The following is a 21,466-nucleotide window of genomic DNA, read 5'->3' on the forward strand; positions in this document are numbered from 1 at the left end:
CATTAGTTTTTCCTTTTTTATGTGGGGAACATAATTTAATTTCACACTTGGCATCCCAGTTAATGCTCTGTATGCTCAATTTCATAAAGAAGGTGAGCTGGATGCATTTTTTGTTTTTTTCAATCCATGACTACTAGAAGTTCATGCAATAAAAAGATGCTGGTTTGAACCATTTTATTTTTATAGACTCTGTTCACCTGTAAATTTTGACTCATCTTATTTTCTCTTTGGTTCATCCGTGAACTGACTCAGGCTGATTAGAAGATTGGCAAATAAACCGGGGGACCGAGGCTCTGGGCAACGTTGTAATCCTGAAACAGGTGCTCAGAGCCGGGGCCACCCAGCAGGCCCGGCCTGTAGGCCACAGCAGCACATTTCAGGGAGCCATCCCAACCGGTGTTTCTGGAAGATTAGTGTATGGCAGGGAAGGGTGGACACAAGGCTTGTCGGGCTGTTCTGCTCTTAGACGGAGGCCCCGGGGATTTGGCAGGGAGGGCTGGCACTTCGCTTCAGCAGACAGCTCTGTTCCGAACACCTGCAGGAAACAAAGCCATTCTCTCCTCCCAGATGAAGTGGACCCTTATCTATCTGGTTTTATTATTGCTTTTCCACACACACAAATGAAGGCTTTTAGGGATACGGTGTTTGCTTTCTGAATGCCTTTTCATGTTTCTGTAAACGTTGCTGTCTCTAATTGTGCAGCTGAAGGTCAAAGCAATGATTTGGGAGCACAGAAAACAGAGTTGCGTCTTACCTGTTCTGCCAGGAAGTCAGGAACAAATTGGGACAAGAAGAGCTATGGCTTCTAAATATATACTACCATTTCCTGGTATCTTTGGGGAATTTGGCAAAGACCTTGCCTGATTTTCTGTACTTTAACTAAAGTTGGCTCGATGTGTAATGTTTCTGCCTTTGCCAGTTCTGTCCCGGTTAAGCTCCTCTGGCCGAATGTCTCCTCTCTCTCCCTCCCTCCCTGCCCCCCCCCCATCTTATTTACTCTCTTTAATCCACCATTATTTTTTCTACTCTCTTCTTCAGAAAACTCTCTTTTTTCTTTTCTGGGCAGCCTAGTCTCTTCATCACCAGATCTCCTCATCAAAATTATTTAATTTCCCCTTTATTTTAAACACTGAATTTAGCTCTAGCAAACAAAACATGAATCGTATTGTTACATTAAACTGAAACACAAGGTTAAAGAAACTCACTGTGTTCATTTTCATCTTTTCTCTTAATCGTTTTAATCCTTAACTTTTCAACTCTAATTTAGGAAATAATATATCTGTGGTAATGCATCATGTGTGAAAAATTCAGGACATACTTTAATTTACTTTCCTCTGTTAATTTAATAACATTAAAACTAATACTTTTTATTTAAAAAAGCATGTCTACAGTATGAAGTCATACTTAGAAAATAATCCTGAATATATATCTAGCTATCTCTCCATATGTACTCTTAAGGAGGTTTTTTGAAATAAATGTCCACTTCATATGAAAGATTGTTGTTATCTAGATAGTATGATATGAGGTGTTGTTTTCACTTTTGTGGATTTTCCACGTTGTTTTAAATCTTTATACTAAATATGCATTATTTTTATGAATGGTAAGGTGAGAGCAAAAAGCAGTAGTTAATAGAGATTAATTATCAGTAGCAATATCAATGTTTATTATTTTCCCCTTTTTTATATGTGTGCTGCTATTTTAATTTTCCCTCTTAAAAAAATACAAATAGCTAATGTCTTCTTTGATGACATTCACAATCTTGCTCCCATCTCAGACATACTCATTGTTTCCAGTTTGCTCTGTCTCCTTTCAGACTCTTTTTCTATGTGCATCCTAATATACTTGTATATATACTTACATTTTCATTTATGTAATATTTTAGTACTGCATGCTTTGTTGTGCTATTTGCTCTTTTAAATTGCTAAGTTATGAAGATATTTACAAAGAAGGTAAAGATCTACTTTATTATTGAATTCTTATATTTCATAATATAGACACACGGTGATTTATCTAACTATTCCTCAGTTCCTTGTCATTTAGATTGTCTCCAAATCTTTGCAATTTGAGTAAATGCTGAAATGAGCATCACTGTTCTTGCCTCTGAGTCGCAAATACGCTTAAACTGTAAGGTAGACATTGAAAAGTGACAATGATGAATCGTTAGGATCACAGACTCTTTTTTCTTCTTCAAGCTGCTGTCCAGAGTGTCTTTGCAAATTGACGTTATCACCAGCAGGACTGTACCTTTGTAAGTGTCCTGTTTCTACGCTCCAATGCCTAGTCCCCAGAACCTCCCTACTTCAACACACTTTGTAAATCTAATATTTAGAGTAAATTGATGATCCAGTGATAATCCAGTAAATGTTTATCATTTTCTCTCTTTCTCTCTCTGTCAATCTCTGCCTCTTTGTCTCTGTCTGTTTCTCTCTCATGATCCTGTGGTGGTAGGAAAATATTAATTAATAATTGAGTCCTGATGAATGTTCTGTGGATATAGAGGAGAAAAGGAGAAATGGAAATAACTCAAGATTTAAAGTATGTCAAAGCATGTTTGAATTGTCCTATGAGGTAAGAACGTGTTTGCTGAGTGTAGCTGTATAGCTGGAGGATGGGCCTCCCTGGCCAAAAAGAGAAAGATATTTGAAGGACAGAGTTGTGATCTCAAAAACTTCTAGGGGCCAAGCAAGGGACATCAATAGTGATACTGATAAAGGGTAAGACAAGTAGCTTAGTACAAGGCCCTGGCCTTGTTGTCGGGGGGCAGCGGGGAGAGGTGGGTATAGCGACCAACTGAAGAGCTCTCGCTGCCTCTGCAGAGGGAGCAGCTGCCATTCAAATACTTCCAGCTGGGGGCCTTTGAAGACCCCGGGTTGCCAGGTATGACTTTACAAGAGAAGTTCAAATTCTAAATATGTAGAATTTCTCAATTTTCCTATGTGAGCTATTGATTCCAAAATGTATTTTCAAAAATACTGTATAGTTCAAAGAAACCTTTTAGAGGGACCAGCTGATCCTGATTTGCCGGGGACAGTTCCAGTTTTAGAACCGAAAGCTCTATACCCCAGGTGAACCGGGAATGTCGCTCACCCTAAGAACAAAACCCACACATGGCCCGTATCCAGCCCAAGGGCTGCTAGTGGGTAACCTCAGAAGACTAACACCTCTCATTAAGTAGGTATGAGGGGTTCCATTTACATTGTGGTGTCCAGGGGAAGTGTTTCATGTTGGGGTCAGAGAGATTGGTAGAAGGAAAATCATGTGCACCTATCATTTGACACATAAAGAGACAAAAGTTATGCTTATGGTAAACGAGCCTGAAATTTCGCCGAAGCTTCCTAATGTCTTTGTATTTTTCCGTAGCCAAAATTCACCATCTAGTTAATCGATTTATTGATGAAATTAAATAAAGAGGCAAGTTTCTCTCAGAGTCACAGATAGTCACTGATCCTTTGTGCAAACTTATCTCCCAGTTACTTTCCGTGCCTCTACTTTCCCTGCTGCAGAAGACTCAGCATGTGTTCAGATTCTCAAGTCCTACCAGCCGCCACCTCCCAGGCTTCTCCACTTCCCACAACATGCAGCAGGAACGAGTATCATCTTCGGTGACAACACAGTTCAGCGCTCCCATCTAAGGATTTGAGTTGCTCTGATCACCATAGTAACTAGACACAGTGTAATTTGTATGATATACTTGAAAATGGTGTAGTACAGAGGCCGCGCCTGGGAGGAACAGAGGAAAGAGTGGGAGTGGAAACACTAAGACTTTAGTCCTTTATAAAATAATGCAGAAAATTCAGTTGGAGAATACCAGTTTTGCATCATGACGAGTGCATTTTATAGTGGAAGAAAATGATGTCTAGAGAGGTTATGTGACATTCCCAAGGTAACTCATTAACTAAAGCTGGGGCTTTAATCCCTGTCTCCTAAAGTCACTTAAAAATATAAAATAAACAGTTGCCTCCAAAGGCAAGAGAAACTAATTTAATGACAGTATTCTCTTGCTTTCAAAAGCACATGGGGCAGTATTGCTTCTAGCAGTCTCTTTCGCGTCCTTCAGAAGCCGACCTTGATACAGGAATTTTATTTGGGAGGTGATTCTAGGCCACAGTGGGATGTGAGTGGGGAGAGAATGTAGGTAAAAGGAGGCAGCCAGGGGAGGAGGCTTTGTCCAGCGAGGTATCCCTGGGCGTGTGAGGCTCACTCCTGAAAAACTCCCGAAGCCAACCCAGCACAGGTGTCCCGGAGCTATTTCACCCGAAGAGGGCGCGAGCATTTGTGTGCTGTACCCGCTGCTCGCTTGCTCAAGTTGGCTCCCTGACAGCACTGATCCTTGGGGTGTGCAGCCTCCTGGACATACAGGCAGAAGTGGCAGAAATAACCAAGGATACAGTTGACAACACTTGAACAACACGGAGGTTGAGGTACTGACCCCCGCACAGTCGGAAGTCAGCGTACAACCTTTGACTTTCCATAAACTTAACTGCTAAGAGCCTGGTTTTGACTGGAAGCCTTACCAATAACATAAACAGTCCATTAACACATACTTTGTATGTCGCGTGTGTTATATGCTGTATTCTTACAATAAAGTCAGTTAGAGGGGAAAAATGTATAGAAAATCATAAGGAAGAGAAAATGTATTTACAGTATTTATTTTTTTAAATTGTCATTTAAGTGGACCCATGCAGTTCAAACCTGTGTCATTCAGGGGTCAACTGTACCTTCCAAGAGATGCGTGTGGTAGTTGGAGGAGAGTGCGGTTCAGTCCATCTTCCGTTCCATGCATCAGTCAGCAGTGTGTAAAACATGCTTCATTCTGTCACTAATACGTCACTATCACATTTGAGAGAGAGAGAGAGAGAATATAGTTTCTGCTGCTTCAGCTGCAGTCGTGGCTAAGACATCCACTGCTATTCAACCTCTCTCTCTTCTACTAAACATCCTAAAAATCCCTTTCAAATTTGTCCAGCACTTTGCCTACTCTGGATTCATTAGCCTGTGGCATAAACCAGACCTGTATCCCTACAGGGTCTGATCTATTTAGTACGCCCTTGTTAAGCTCTGGTTATAATTGCCCATTCATGTTTATTATTGAAAATAGAAGTACCAAAATATATCCCAGTGAATACCCTAAATTACAGCCAGCTCTTTCTTTCCTTTATGTGGCAGCAACCAGACCTCACGATAATTGGGAAGATTTCCGCTACCAGAATAACAACTCCTTTCTTTGCCTGCTTATATAATAACAATAAGAGACCAAATGACCAACAGCATCTGTATTCTCAGGCTTAATAGAACTTTTATAGTGTCCCTTAGCACAAGCATTCTCATCTTAAACTGAACTTACAGTGCAGTAGAGAATAGAGTCCCCAAGTGCATCACCAGGAGTGATAGTGGTTAGGCCCATTCCTATTTCCACTCTCTGGTTTCCCCACCCACATTTTTTTACCTGTTAGGGAAAATTACCCCATTCATATAATGGCTCTTGTTTCAAAGTATAAAACAAGTTTTAAAGGGCAGCATTTCAACCTCTCAAACAAAGGCTCATTCTCATGTGGTGCCTTAGATAAACTTTTAGAAGGTCATTTCAATATTCTATTAGTTGGTAATGTCTGAGATGTAGTATATGGTACCATGAGTAAATTCCAGGATCATTTGCATTTTGTTCGTCTCCTTCACAGTAAAATGGACATCGTGATGCTTAGCACATTATTGACAGCTCCGATCATGTATGATATGATAAGCTGTAGCCAGGCGCTTAATATATACAAGAAAAGGAAGCATTGTGCATTCTACTTGTTCATTCACTCACTCATTCATTAATATATTCCTAGTTCCTTCATTCATTTAGTTAAGTAAACATGCACAGTAAACTAATCTTATGTGTGCAGTTCAAAGCATTTTTTCTATGTTCTCACCCTGGTAAATAAAAATATCAAGGTATAGACTATTTCCAGAAACCCAGAAGGTCCCTGATGGTCATTTGAAGTCAATACCTCCACAGAGGTCATCTTGAGTTAAAACTTCTAACCCATAGATTACTTTACCCTGTTTTTAAGCGTCATATAATCAGAGTCATATGCCGTGAACTACTTTGTTTCTGGCTTCTTTAGCTGAACATAAAATGTGTGAGTTTCATCCGTGTTTTTATGTATATCAATAATTTGTTCTTTTATGAACATTTAATTTACCCATTCGCTGTTAATGGACACATGTAATATTTTTAGTTTGAGGCCATAGTGGATAAAGTCATACCCCTATTTTGATGGTTTTATATACTTATTTCTCTTGGGTCTGTTGCAAGGAATAGAAAAGTTGGACTATGATATGTTTAGCTTTAATAAATCCTAAAAAATAGTTTCTATAAATGGTTGAACTAATTACACTCCTAGCAATATTTAAAATTTCCAGTTGCTCCCATTCCTGCCAGCATTGGTACTAGCAGCCTTTTTATTGTATTAATCTGGTAGGTTTGTAGTGGTATCACATTACCCTAATATTTGCAGTTATTTGATGAATGGTGATGTTGAGCAGCTTTCGATATACTTGTTAGCCATTTGGTTATCCTCTTTTGTAAAGAGACTGTTCAAAATTGTCCCCATGTTTTAATTGGATTGGGTTTTTATTATATCTGATGTTTGAAGATTATTGATATACGAGGATAGAAGTGTTGAAAGATATATTCTATTGTCAAATATATTCTCTAAGTCTATGGCTTTCCTTTCACATTCTTAATGACGTCCTTTAATAAACAGATGCAGTTAATTTTATTATACCCATTTATTTATGTCTATATGTTCCTAATTATTTTTCTGTCTATCCGTTTATCTGCCTATTTACTATCTATCTATCTACCTACCATCTATCATCTGTCTATTTTGGTTAGTAAATTTGGAGCTTGCTTAAAAATTCCCAGCCTACCTTAAAGGTTGTGAAGGTATCATATTACAGTTTTTTTCTAAAAGATTTACAATTATAACTTTAATATTTAGGTCTATGATTTACATGCAATTAAATATTGTGTATTAGAAGTTAATGATATGGGTCTTATGAATATATAATTGCTTTTACACTATTTAATGTAAAGTCTATCCTTTCACCACTGAACTATTAACTATACCTTTTGTCATATATTAAGCGACCATTATATGTTGATCTATTTGGGGAGTCTAGTCTTTCAACCCAATTGTCCATGTTTCTGCCAACATAACACTGAAATAAATATTATGTTTTATTAATAAGTGTTAAAATCTGGGAGACATTTACTCTCTCTTTTTCTTCAAGGTTGTCTTGGGTCTTATAGGCCTTTTGTATTTCCATGTACACTTTAGATTCGGCATGTCAGTTTCCACACATTTACAGATTACTACTGTATTATCATTTAAAAAGAAGTGCTTTGAATCTAAAGATGAATTTGAGAAAAACTGATATCCTAACATTAGATTTTCGATTCATCGACATTAATTACCTCTCAAATTACTTAGTTCTTTAATTTCTCACATCAATATCTTGTAGTTTTCAGTGTAGAGGTATTTTTATAGAGTCATTCCTAAATATTTATTTTTATAGTATGGTAAGTCTAATTTTTTTAAATTTTATTTTCCATTGCTAGTATATAGAAATACATTTGATTCTGTGGTTTGACTATGTATGCAAATACTTTGCTGAATTTGTTTATGAATTTCATAGTTTGATGGTCAGCTTTCAACACAGGATCTTTTTTTTAATCTTCACCTGAGGATATTTTTTCCATTGCTTTTTAAAGAGTGGGAAGGAGAGAGAGACACATCGATTGGTTGCCTCCCGCACATGCCCCGACTGGGGCTGTAATGGAGCCTGCAACTGAGGTAAGAGCCCTTGGCCAGAATCGAACCCAGGACCCTTCAGGGCTGACACTCTAACCACTGAGCCAAACTGACTAGGGCTCAACACAGGATTTTATGATTAAAAGATTAAGAAGATTTCTTATTTTCTGGTATTTACAGATCCACCATCTATTTATCTAATTATCTGTCAACCCTAACTACTCTGTTGCCTTGCTTCACTGGCTTGGACACCTAATCCACTATTGAAGAAAAGTTCCTTTCCATTCTTATCTTGCAGACAGTTTTCAGGAATGGGTATTAAAATTTGTCAAACATTTTTTTCTATTATGATAATATACATATTTTTCTTTATTCTTTTAATATACAATATATGAAACCATTTCAAATGCTTAATAAACATCACATTGCTAAAAGAAATCCCATTTGTTTTCCATATTAATATTTTTTTATTTCACTGGATTCAATTAATATTTTATATTCATTTTGTTAATAATTCATTTAATAACTTTGCATCTGTGTTCAGGCAGATTCTAACCCTGTGATTTGATTTCACTGTGAAAATTCTGTTGAGTTTTGATATCAAGGTTATGCCAGCCTCAAAGAAATGAATCAGAAGTGTTTTCTCAAAAAATTAGCATAAGATTGGCATTAGTATCCCTTAAATATATAAAAGAATTTACCAGTAAAATCAGCTAAGTCAGAAAGTTTTGAGGGGGAAATATTTAATTATCTAATATTTAAATATCAGTTTATACTTTTAAATAAGATACAGGAGTACTCATGCTTATGTTACAATCCCCTCAAGATGTTGCCATTTTTGTTGCTTTAGATAGTCAATAAAATTTTACACATATCTTTATATTGTCTAATGTGGCTTTTCCTTCTTTACTGCTTTTCATTCTTGCAGCCCTATTTATGCAGCATCTCCAAATCTTACAGACATTAAAAAAGTTTAATATATTAATTTAAGCATAGATTTATTTTATTTAGAAAACAAAAGTGACCAAATATGATAGTGAAGTAAATAGAATGCTGAAGATTCTCACGTGTTAAAGAAGTTGAGAGTGTTATTAAAAAACACACCCCTCCATCAAAGAAAGTACAAACTCATCTGAATTCATTGGTAATTTTAAACATATAGTCAAGAAAACAAAATCCCTAATCTTAAGCAGATATTTCCAAAGAATAAGGAAAGCAGGCAGTTCCTAACTGTCTTTTTCTGAGGTCAGCATAACTTCGATTCCAAACTCTAACAGGGACACTACAAGAAAAGAAATTGCACTCTACTGGAACTACAACCAAAATGAAAGAGAAAGTATGTGGATTGAAATGGAAGAAGTGAGAGTGTCACTATTCTCAAAGTATCTGAATTTTTGGAACAAGGAAATACAAATACAAATCTAAAAAAAGATTAAATTTAATAAGTGAATTAAATGAGGTCACTTAATTCAAGGTCGTCATGGAAACATAGACTGTATTTTATTCCAAAGCCTGTAAGCAAAGAAAAATGACAAAAATAAACAATAAAAAGATGCTCAATTTCATTTTTAAAATAACCCTTTAATTTTAAAAGTTTTAGAATAACCAAATTAAAAAACAACGATGAAGATAGCACAGACAGTTCTCATAAGCCCAACACTGTTTGCCTATTATTTTTAACATCTTACAGTAGTAGCATACATTTGTTACAATTAATGAGCCAATATTGAAATAACATTATCTAAAGTTCATACCTTATTCTGATTTTCTTGTGTTTTTTTAACCTAATGTTCTTTTTTGGCTTTAGAATCCCATCCAGAAAACCCACATTACATTATATTAATTGTCATTTCTCCTTGGGCTTCTCTTAGCTGAGAGTTTCTTGGTTCCTTGTTTTTGATGACCTTAACAATTTGGAGGAATTCTGGTCAGGTGTGTTGTCTCTCAGTTGGGAATTGCATATTGCGTATTTTTTTCATCATCTGACAGGAGTGTCCTTTTTCATGCATTTTCTTCAGTTCTTCTAAGGCAAGTAACTCTTGTCCTAGGCAAGAGAAAGACAGGAACTGATGACCTAGAACACAGAAGCTGTTCAAAAGTCTACTGGACCAGGTGCCACCTACACGTGTGATTTATTTCTTGGCTGATATTCTTTTGTTGTTTGGCAGGAAAAGAGAAACACTGAGTGCCTTTTTCAGTTCACCCTTGACCCTTTTTTGATATAGATAGTTCTTTCCCGAATATCATTTCTGTGTGTCATGAATTCTCTCCTGAAGTTTGAGCTTCCATCTAGCTAGATTTGTGACAGATTGAGATGCACCAGCAGAGTGGTTAATTACCAGCGCTCTGGAATCAAACTTCATTATTTTAAATAACCAGTTATGCTACTTACTAACAGTTGTGTGACTTCAGACAAATGACTGTAACCCTCTGAACTATAATTTCCTAGTATATACGATTAGCATGTTACAGTAGCTAATCCAAATGGGGTGTGTGTGTGTGTAGAATACACACTCCTGTGGGAGTTGCAGAAATGGGATCCTGCTCATACTTGCATAGCATATAGGTACACTTCATTTCCCTTTTTCTTTTCTTTGTGTAACATTAAGAAGAAAGAAAAGAAAATATGCATTAATTTGAAAAGCTATGGGGTTCACTATTACATCAGGGTTAATTTTAAATTTAATCAGCAAATGGTGGGTTGAAATAGGACCCAGTACTTCTCACAGGACTTTGTAAGCCCCCACTGTCACTTACCCAATACCTATGCCATTGTTTTAAAAAATAATGGGGCCGTGTTTATTGTCTTCTAGAACTTCTTTCACTTCATTTCTCTCTCTGACTTCCTATTAGAATTCACATCTTACTCTAGAGTCTCAAAATGAACACTCATGCCTACTCCTTCCCATTCTAGTTTTCTATCAGACCAAGGTATGAAAAGCTGAATTGTATTTGGAGAAGCAGATATGGGACCACAGTGTTTATTTAACTTCCCTCTCTGGTGTAGAGAGAAGGGCAGGTGACATAAAGTCCTGAATTATGATAGCCCTGTCAAGTTGGGCAGAGATGAACACAGTGATGCTGCTTCCTGACTCAGGACCAAGGAAGCTGTAAGAAGCCAGACATAAACTCCTGAGGATGCCATCTCACGTAGAAAACAAAATTTACTCACTGTCAGCAACACGATAGAATATTGAGGCTACGGGATGGCTTCTGGGAGTTGTGCTAAGTGAGATGACATAGTCATACTTTATAATCATAGTTACTTTAAAGATTTTATAGAAATTACTTTTAAGTAGTATTCTGAACTACTAGATATATCTTAAAAGGTTCGGAATGAATTTCAATGTATGAATTATCATTGTAGGTTGCTGTGGAGAGGTTTCAAGGATAGGAGAGGCTCAGATATCCTTTCTGAGGATAATTTGAGTTTCAACATCTAATTTCCAATTCTGTTTTTCTATAACATGACTCATAGTATTTCTGTAAGGGAATTATCAGTTTAAAGATTCTTGCATCTATGATCAGTTAGAATTCTTTTTTAGGGACACTTAAAAGCTCTTATAAATTTCGAAGACCCCTGCTCCAGAGAAGTTGAACACATTACTATCCCACAAATTAACACGTTTTACACACACATAGAGCCTTTAAAAAAAACAACCCTAGGGGACTTTAGATGAGGCAACAACAATACAACTATACAAACAAAAATAATAATGGCCTCAAGTACAACAGCATTTATAGTAGATCAGACACCTGCAGGCATGAGATGTTTTCACAATAATGTCATAAAAGACCTACTATGTAATTTCTTGTTTTAACCTATTTTTAAATATTTTATTAAATTTATTGGGGTGACATTGGTTAATAGGATCACATAGGTTTCAAGTGTACATTTCTGTGATCCAAGGTCTGTATATTGCACTGTGTGCACACCACCCAAATGTAAATTCTTACATTTGCAACATACTTCTCTACTTCTAGCATCCATTTGTAACACAGTAAGAAGTTCCAAATAAGAAAATAAGGGCAGGAGAAAATGTGGATTTTCTTTTAGAACTCTCATTTTATTATTGAGTAAAGTTTTTTCTAGAAGACTTTCTCAAAATGAACTTTATATTTTATTGATCAGAACTGGGTCGCAAGTAAGCATAAGAAAAGACTTTCAACATAATTATTAAAAAGAATCACCAGGCCAAATTTTGATGAGAATGTGGAGGAATGGAAACTCTCACACATTGAAAATGGGAATGTCAAATCACACAACTGTGTTTGAAACATTTGGTGGTTTCTTAAGAACAGATACACACACAATAGAATATTATTCAGCCTTCAAAAAGAAGGAAAACCTGGCATTTGCAACATGATGAATGTGGAAGGCATTATGCTAAGTGAAATAAGCCAGACAGAGAAAGAAAAATACTGCTTCCTACACTTATATGTGAAATCTTAAAAAAATGGAAATAAGTTAAACTTATAGAAACAAAGTAGAATGGTAGTTGAAGCTTTAGACTCTCAGTTTTAAGATGAATTAGGTCTGAGTATCTAATGTGTAACATGGTGATGTAGTTCATAATACTGTATTGTATAATTGATACTTGCTAAGAGAGTAGAACTTAAATGTTATCACCAAACAGAGAGAGAGAGACAGAGAGAGAGAATGTGAAGTGAGGTGATGGATGTGTTAATTAATTTGACTGGGGGATCCTTCCACGATGTATATGCATATCGTATCATCATATTGAACACTTTAAATATATTAGAATTTTATTTGTCAATTATACCTCCATAAAGCTCCATATATTATTTAGTTGAGGGATTTATCAGCTAATTATACAAAGGAACTCATGAGCTCAAAATCCAACAAATTACAACAAAAGGTTCCCAAACAGAATTATATACAGAATAATAAAATATAGAAGAAAATGAGAGATCAGACTGTAAGAGATATTTGGGCATACCAAAAATGTTTAAAAGTAAGTAGAGTCAAAGATGGGGAAAAGAGAATGAAGCACAATATTTGAAGATAGATGTTTAAAATTATTAAAACTAATAAAGGGAACCTACAAATTCAAGAAGTAGAGCAAACACTAAATAGGACACACACACACACACACAGAAAACACACTTTGGCATATCATACAAACAATGCTGAAAATTAATGAGAAAGAAATAATAGTAAAAGCAACCGAGATGAGTAAAAGACATTATCTTCAAAGGAAAAACAATAAAACTGAGTTAATTTCTCAATGCATATGATCAGATTGAAAAAAGTCAAAGTAATGAAAGAAAATAATTTCTAACTTAGAAGCAGAGAGCCGATGAAAGTCATTAAAAAATGAGGGTGATCGTACAAGCTGCTTACAAATTTTTAAGCTCTAATAGGAAGAACAAATGGTAAAAGTGATGCTTTTCACTAGGTTGTAGTCAAAGGATGCCTTCTGTTATTTCTAATATATACAATAAAGTTTATAAAAATGTAATGAATATGTTAATAAAATAATATAGGACAATTCAAAGTAGATTAATTCAAATGAAAGGAAAAAGTAAAACAAGAGGATCAGAAAACATAAGCTAAATAGAAAAATTAAGATGACAGATACAAACTCACTATATCATTAATAGCTTTAATTGTAACTGGGTGCATTGTTTCAGGTGAAAATTTAAGATTATTAGACTTTTTAAAAGCAAAAATCAACTGTATCTTGCCTACTACAGATAAGCTTTATATATTAAGTGCCATAGAAGAAAAACACCCACTTGCCCCATGTAGACCAACAAGCGCATCTTACAAGGAAACAAAATGAAAGGAAGCAAACAGTAAAAACTAAAAATATTTTTGTTTATCTGAAGCAAAAGCTTCAGTAATAAGCTTCAACTAAGGTTTCTGTCAATATTTATTTATTTACTTTTTTGGACTATTTATTATTTATTCATTTATTTACTCGCTTCCTTGAGACATTTAAAATCTCTCAGCAGGAAAACCCAGATGACAGGTTGCTAAGGCATCATGTCCCCACGTGTTTCCCCAGCTTTCTATTTTTGTCCTGTTAGCGAAAACAGTTCCATATTTAAGTCAGGAATTATTTGAATTCCATTTGAAATTTGGAATGGAGCACAACTTCTACATGAAACGCAGAAACTCAATTGATATTTAGGCTTCCTATCACAGAGAAGCTTCAGGAGTGAAATTTGGCTCCTTTCTCTCGGTAGACCCAGGCCATGTAGGATTTAACAAGGGGAGAGTGTAGCTTGTGACATACGTCAGAGGGATAACTCTCCTCAAACCCATCCGTCCAACTGGTTTCAAATAAAAGTCTGATGCCCCAATTTCAGCAATATGGAAAGAGTTAGATGTGCTTTTAAAGATATTTTTTCACTAATATTCTAACGTTATAAAATTATACTGCCAAGAAACAATCGGAGCAGCTCTTAAACTAATGATACAATCTATGGATAATTTCCGCTAAATAGCTTGGAGATATGAATGAATGAATCATATATCATTGCAGGAAGCAATTTCCCTCAATGAGCTCTACCTGCTGGAATCTCAATTCATTACATATTAAGTAAAAAGCTTTTATTTGAAATAAGACTCTCAAACTGGCTCTGGAGAAAATCCTAAACCCTAAGGGGTGACAGCTGTGACTATATTTAGAATTTTCCACTCTCTAGGAGGGCTTGTGCTCCAAACATCTCTCTTGTATACACAGTAACTTGGTGCAGTATCCGAGTGACATGAGTGATTTCCCACAATTCTGCCCAGGTTTTAATCTCCTTATTGTGGGTTAGCTTTTTCCTGATGAGTTGCCATCGTTCAAGCATCATAACAGTATTCCACTCTCATTTGATCTGTGTCCAGTATGGCACAGGTGTATGAATGCTTAAGCAAGGAACCTTAACAAACCAAATGCCTATAAGTCCCTGGAGGTTTGCAAAGGGAAGTTAAATGCAGCCCAACTCCAGAGAGTGTTTGTATCTTTGGACTGCTCTTGAAATATGTTTAAAGGGGTAACATGGAGAAATTTGCTTTTACGCCAGCATTAGAAAGTAAGCATGTAAATCTCTCCCCTCAAGTTAAAATAGAAATTAGGCCAGTAGCACTGTTTGGTTTTTATTGCCTAACTGCTCCTTTTCTTGACTTGGTGCTTGACCTGAGGAAGGAACGAAACAGTTTCTATGAGGAACTTAAGATTCAGGGAAGACAACTGATTTATACAAATTTAAAACCCAGACCTTGTGGATGCAAGATTCTAAAGTAAATCTTTTAATGTTTTTTTCTTTACACTTATCAGTCTTATGCTGAGTTTTTTCATGAGTGTTATTCTTATCTCTCCATGTAGAATATGTATTAGTTTCCTAGAGCTGCTGTAACAGAGCCACTAACTGGGAAGCTTAAAGCAACACACATTTGTCATCTCAAAATCCTGAAGGCTAAGAGTCTGAAATTAAGGTGATGGCAGAGCCGCAATCCCCACGAAATCTGGAGGGAATGCCAAGGCAGGAGCATCCTTTCTTGCCTCTTCCTAGCATCTACTGCGAGATACCAATCCTGCTGTTCCTTGGCTTGCAGCTGTGTCACTTTAATCTCTTCCACTTTCATCATGTGGATTCTCCCAGTGTGTCTGTGGGTTTACATAGCTCTCTTCTTATAAGGACACTGGTCATATTGGATTAAGACCCACCCTAATGACCTCATCTTATCTTGATTAAATCTTCAAAGACCCTATTTCCAAATAAGATTACATTCACAGGTCGTGGGGGTTAGGTCTTCAAGATATCTTTTTTAGGGACACAATTCAACCCATAACATACCATAACCCTTTTATAGACAAAGAAAGTGTTCTTGTTCTCTTCTGGGCCCATGGGTCTTCCTTCTAGCCTAGTGTCTATCACACTAATATTCACTGTTGGGTGCACTGTAGATGATCAATTTTGTTTATAATTGACTTATGGCAGGTAAAAAGACTTGTAGATGAGAAAGTTGCTTTGGACATGTGAATAACAAAATTAGGGAATGCTCAAGTATATAATAAGGTGCATCTGGGAGAACCAGAGATTTGGGGAGTCAGACTTATCGGTGGCACTTAACTAACTTGATGAGCTTATAACTATGTTTCTTCATCAATCATAAGAGAAAATATCTCTTCTGCCTATCCTACTTGGATATTATGAATATGAAAGACATAATGGATGAAAAAAAATGTTTAATGCCATACTAATTCCCAGGCAGCAGAATTAAGCAAATTCTATGGCGTCATAGTGCTCTCTGGGTGCCAGAAAAAAACTACAAAAGTATAGCAGATGCTGTTGGTGCTCTTCCCAGATTCACTTTGATCCCCTTTACTGCTCCTCTGCAGCTTCTATGAGCTTTCTTGTTAAAGGCTTCTACCAGCCACCTTCTTCAGAATATGCCCTCGGGCTACTAGAGGCACTTTGTTTCTATGGAGATCTGGAAATTTGGGGGAGTTATATCATTCATCCTGTTCCACAGAAACTCACAACCAGTAAGGGATTACAAAAGTTCATCTTTCTTTTGTCGATATAGGACACATTCTGAGTTGTTTAGATTCTAGAGCTTCACATAAGACCAGACAGAAGACTCAACCGAAATTGAGCCTTAGCTTGGCTTCTTCCCTTTCATTAATGTACTTTCCCTACTCGTTTACTCGTTCACCTGGGAACATTTACTTGATAAACCACTTAAATATGTACTCTAACTTTAGAGACCCCTCTTAGATAGCTGGCACTGGAAGAAAAAGATTCTGGAGTTGTAGTACTCACTGGCTAGGGGCAACGAGGAACCCATTACTTGTGGAAAGCAGAATGTTGATAGCCATTGACATGTGGTAGTATTATAATTGCAAAGGCTTTTATCTCTGCTGAGTTGAGGCGGGATACTGATGGAAGGGGATATGCAGTATCTTTCAGGTTTGAGAGCTATGGGAAAAAGAGTATAAGAACAGTAGAGCTGGGTCATTGCTGCTGAGCACAATGGGACCAATGGACAGTTTAAGGTAATATGTGAAACCCTGGTTATTTACATGACAGCATTCAAAGGGTCCCTCACCAGCAGCCAGAAAGCAAAACATAGTGACCACCAAGGACAGGACTTAATTGTAACAGTGGCTGAACCTCAGAAAAGACTGAATTTGTAGACTTGGTAAGTCCTCTAATGCCAAACTCGGGGACCAGACAGGGAGTAAGTGCAACACTGAGAATTGGGGTGAGGATATTTGGTTAGATTTACTCATGACCTTTGAATTTCTAGACTTCCCTGAGCCTCTGCTCCTGGAGAAGCAATCTGTTAGAGACTCATAGGCCATCTTTTGGCTGAAGACTCTGCAGAGACCTCAAGTAAGGCAGATGCCTGCAGGGTCCTCTCTCTGGATGTCAGAACAATAACTGAGTCAAGTCTCAGCATGGTTTGATTAGGGAAGTACTGTACCAGCTAAGGGAGACAGGGGTTATATTGAGGGATTATACACTGTAGAAGACCTGGATAATTTATCCAGGCAAGAACTGAGAGATTACATCTGATAGGAGATATTCTGTATTTAGGGATACTCTTCTGAATCTCAAGACTTTACACCCAGGCCATCATCCTTTAAACTGGTTCTAATATGCTTCCAGATGGCTCTTAGAAGGTTGGAAAAAAAGTAATAGCCCACATTAAGCAAAGCAGAGATGCCAGAAATGCTAGAATGGGTCTATTATGTGAGTCTGAGAAGTCATTATCTAGCTATGCTTTCTGAGAGGGCCCCAAAGATATTACCCCAGATAAGATGATAAGGAATATGCTGGTGATGAATGCTTTAACATTGGTGAGCAGCTCAGCCAGGGATATCTTTTGAAGGCCAGAGATGACAGTAGGAGATTCTGTGAGGAAACTGGGCTTCCTAGTACCAATGAAGTTCACAGGATTCCGGAATGGCAGAAGCCAGGCAATAGACATAAACATCAAAGGGAAAGTGAATATAATTATAGTAAAGACATTCAGCAAACCCGATCTGCAAGGATTTGTGGAGATAACTTAAAGATGATGTATTCTTGGGTTCAAGCTAAATGGGCAGCTGACAAGGACTTTATTTTGTATGAAATAAAGAACGGTTAAAAAAAAACTTCATGTCAGCCATGGTTTAAAAAAAGCTTCATGTAAGCCACACCAACAAAAGTTATGATGCCTTGCCTAGTTTCTAAATCAGAGCCAGTTCTCAGGCAGAGAACACATCATTTGTGAGGCAAAACCAGCTTGAGAAAACAACAAAACCTGTAATGGCATAGTGATTGCAACTGTAGTGATTCTTTCTGAAAAAAGACTTTCCTGAAATTACCCAGCTATCTTTATGTAAGAGAAAGCAGGATTCCCAGATCTTTCAAGAGCTACTAGATGCAAGAGCTGGCCAACAGAAACAAGGGGGGAAATGCTGTAAGGCTCTGTGATGGTTAATTTTATATGTCAACTTTGCTGGGCACACTGCCCAGGTATATGGTCAAACATTATTCTGGATATTTCTCTGAGGTATTTTTTTTTTTATTCTATTAGCATTTAAATTGAATGTTGAGTAAAACAGATTGCCCTCCATAATGTGGGTGGGCTTCATATAATCATTGTAAGGTCTGAATAGAACAAAAGACTGACCTCCCTGAGCAAGAGGGAATCCTGCCCTCAGAGCACCTCTGAACTTGAACTACAGCATTGGCTCTTCCTTGGGTCCCCAGTCTGTATCTCCTACAAATTTTGGACATCCTATTGGTTTTGTTTCTCTGTAGAACCCTGAATCATATAGACTCCCTCCAAAAAGTAAAGCATATCATATTCAAGTGATAGAGTCCACACTTAGGTCTGTGTCATAGGTAGTCATTTTACTGGTTCACAAATGTCTACTTGTAAATCTGGGAAAACTGAAATTATTCAAAAGATACTATATTACAACACTGAGTGTATAAGACAAGCTCAGCTATTAGGAGAACCAAAATACTGTTAAGGATCCCTGATAAAGTAAGAGCATATGAAGGTCAAGTAATTAATAGATTCTTGGCTCAGACTGTAACACAGTAGTCATTTTCTGTTTCCCAAATGCATAATTTTAATAGACATAATTAACAATTGGCAGAAGCCTTACATTGGTTCGTTGACATGTTGAAGAGCTATTGTTATAGGAAAGGTAGAAGGCTGTGAAAATACTCATCTTGGCTATATTAAATCAAAAGGAACTCAATTGGAAAGACAGAGATAAATGCCACCTTCAAGGACCTAAAGAATGCAGTAATGGTGTTCCCATTATGTACATATTAATTCACCTGTATAACTGCCACAAAAACCAGGGAGCACTCTGTGATGTTTCACCATGATGAAATCTCCTAACCACATGTTTCTCAGAACACACCCTGTCACTAAGCAGTGCGTGACTGTAGTCTGAAGAGACCCGGATCATCTAGACATTTCCAAGACTATCATGGTCATCAACTATATTAATAACCTTAGACCTGTTGAGCCTGAAGTTCACTTGTTCTACAGGCCCTAGTAAGACACATGTACTCCAGATGGTAGGACATAAACCTTGCAACTATTTAGGGTCTTGCCATGTTGGAGAGTTTTTAGGGACCAAGTGGTTTGAGCATGCCAGGACAACCATCCAAAGTAAGGGACACGTTATTGCACCTGGCAGTTCTTTCCATTAGAAAAGTACACAGAACTTATTCAAGTCAGGTTGAATATAGGACACTCAGGAATACAGCCCTGTGTCATTTACTAGGTGGTGTGGAGAGCTGTCAGGTTTGCATGGGAGTCAGAGAAAGGAAGAGCTTTGTGTTAGGTAAAGGCTATGGTAGATGCAGCTGTTTCCCCTCTAGGACATTCTGGAACCTATATATTTTTCCATCTTCATGTCTGATTGTTGGCAACTTTCTGTCCACTCACAGTCAAGCATCTGGTGATGGGCCTAGTGATGCTACTGCTGAGCAGGGTAATGGGTCTAAAAGGTGAGGAGGAACTAGAGGAGGGGGGAACTAGAGCAAGCCGGGGCCTGCAGGGGCATCTTCCCATCTGTCCATCACCATATGTAACTGCGGAGACTCCTAAGAGAAATATTTGATGCTTTGCTTACAGATATCATGCAAGTTTCTCTATTTGTTATCTGTAACCCAGAATGATGAAGGAAAGGGAGGTCTGGGAAATATAGTTTCCAGGCTTGGGCAAAATCCAGCCAGCACCCTCATTCCCCCCACCCCCTTGGCTTGTTTTCATCAGCTGTTAGGAGAGGTTTAAGTTGCCCACTACGATTATGGGTTTTTCCATTCTTTCAATTCTGTCATTTTTGGCTTAATATATTTTAAAACTATGCTACTGGATAAATTTGAACTTGATATCTTCATGTCGTTTTAGCCATTTCTCATTATGCCTGTTTATCTTGCCAGTTATTCTTGCATTAAAGTGTACTTGGTCTGATTCTGCTGTGCCAGGTCTGATAGAGAACATTCCACCAAACTCTTGACAGTGGACACACTGAGGTATTAGTTGCTCGTCATAGATGCCCGATTTCCCAGAGACCTCTGCATGAACCCCCTCCTCATGGCCCCATGTCAGTGGGTGGAGATGCTTTTAACTTTCTCCCTGGAAGTTCAACTTGTCCACCTACTCCAGCACTTGATTAGTGACTCTGCGGCTGTGAACTTCTCTTCCAGATTGTATGCTCCGTGGCTTCCCCCACCTCATTCCTTTATGGCCGTAATACTTACCGTGGCTGTTTCTCTGACAGAAATTTAACCGAGTCAATCAGTAGAGATATAGAAAATGTAAAACTTGACCTAATTTGTACATATACGCATGTGTGTGTCGAGGGCGGGGTGGGGGGGGCAAGATATAATGCTAAGCCCTATTCCACAATGACAAACTTGGCAAAAGGTGATCAACTTTTGGCGAAATGTAACACTTGTTAATGATGCAACTTTAGCAGAATAAAAGTAGAATAGAACTTCTCTATCTGATAAGATATGTTTGTAAAAAAAGTCCACAGCAAACCTTATACATAGCCATAAAATAATTAAAATTTCAGGACACAGAATTTGCTATTCAAAAGAGAGAAAAAATGACAAATCAGGCTCTATGAAATTTAAGAAGTTTTATCAAAAGGCATTACTAAGTGAGTGAAAGTATAATCCAAGGAGAGAAAGAATACCTACCGATCGATGTGATGAGATTGTTTTCTCCCAAGCCAGGCCTAAGCCTCAATAAGAAAGAAAAAGGAAAAGAAAGGAAGAAAGAAAGAAACCCCAAAACAATAACAAAAAAAGAAAATAAAAATAAAAAAGAATAAAAATTTAAAAATAAAAAGAATGTATTTATAATACATATATGACAAAGGACTTGTATTTTTATTATGTATGTGTAATTCATATGTGTATGTATATAGTTTACACACATGTATATACACACATATATATGCAACTTTTATAAATCAATAAAAAAGAAAACAGTTGAATGAGCAAAATAATTAACAAGCATGTCACAAAGGGGACATTTTAATAACCAATAAAACCTATGGAAAGGTGCTCAGCTTGAGAATTAACAAGAAATGCAAATTGAATACATCGAACTAGACTTACTGTGGCGATCATTTTGCAATACATATGAATATCGAATCGGTGCATCTGAAACTAAT

This window comes from Miniopterus schreibersii (assembly GCF_964146895.1).
Source record: "Miniopterus schreibersii genome assembly, chromosome: 14".
In the NCBI taxonomy this organism is placed as follows: Eukaryota; Metazoa; Chordata; class Mammalia; order Chiroptera; family Miniopteridae; genus Miniopterus; species Miniopterus schreibersii.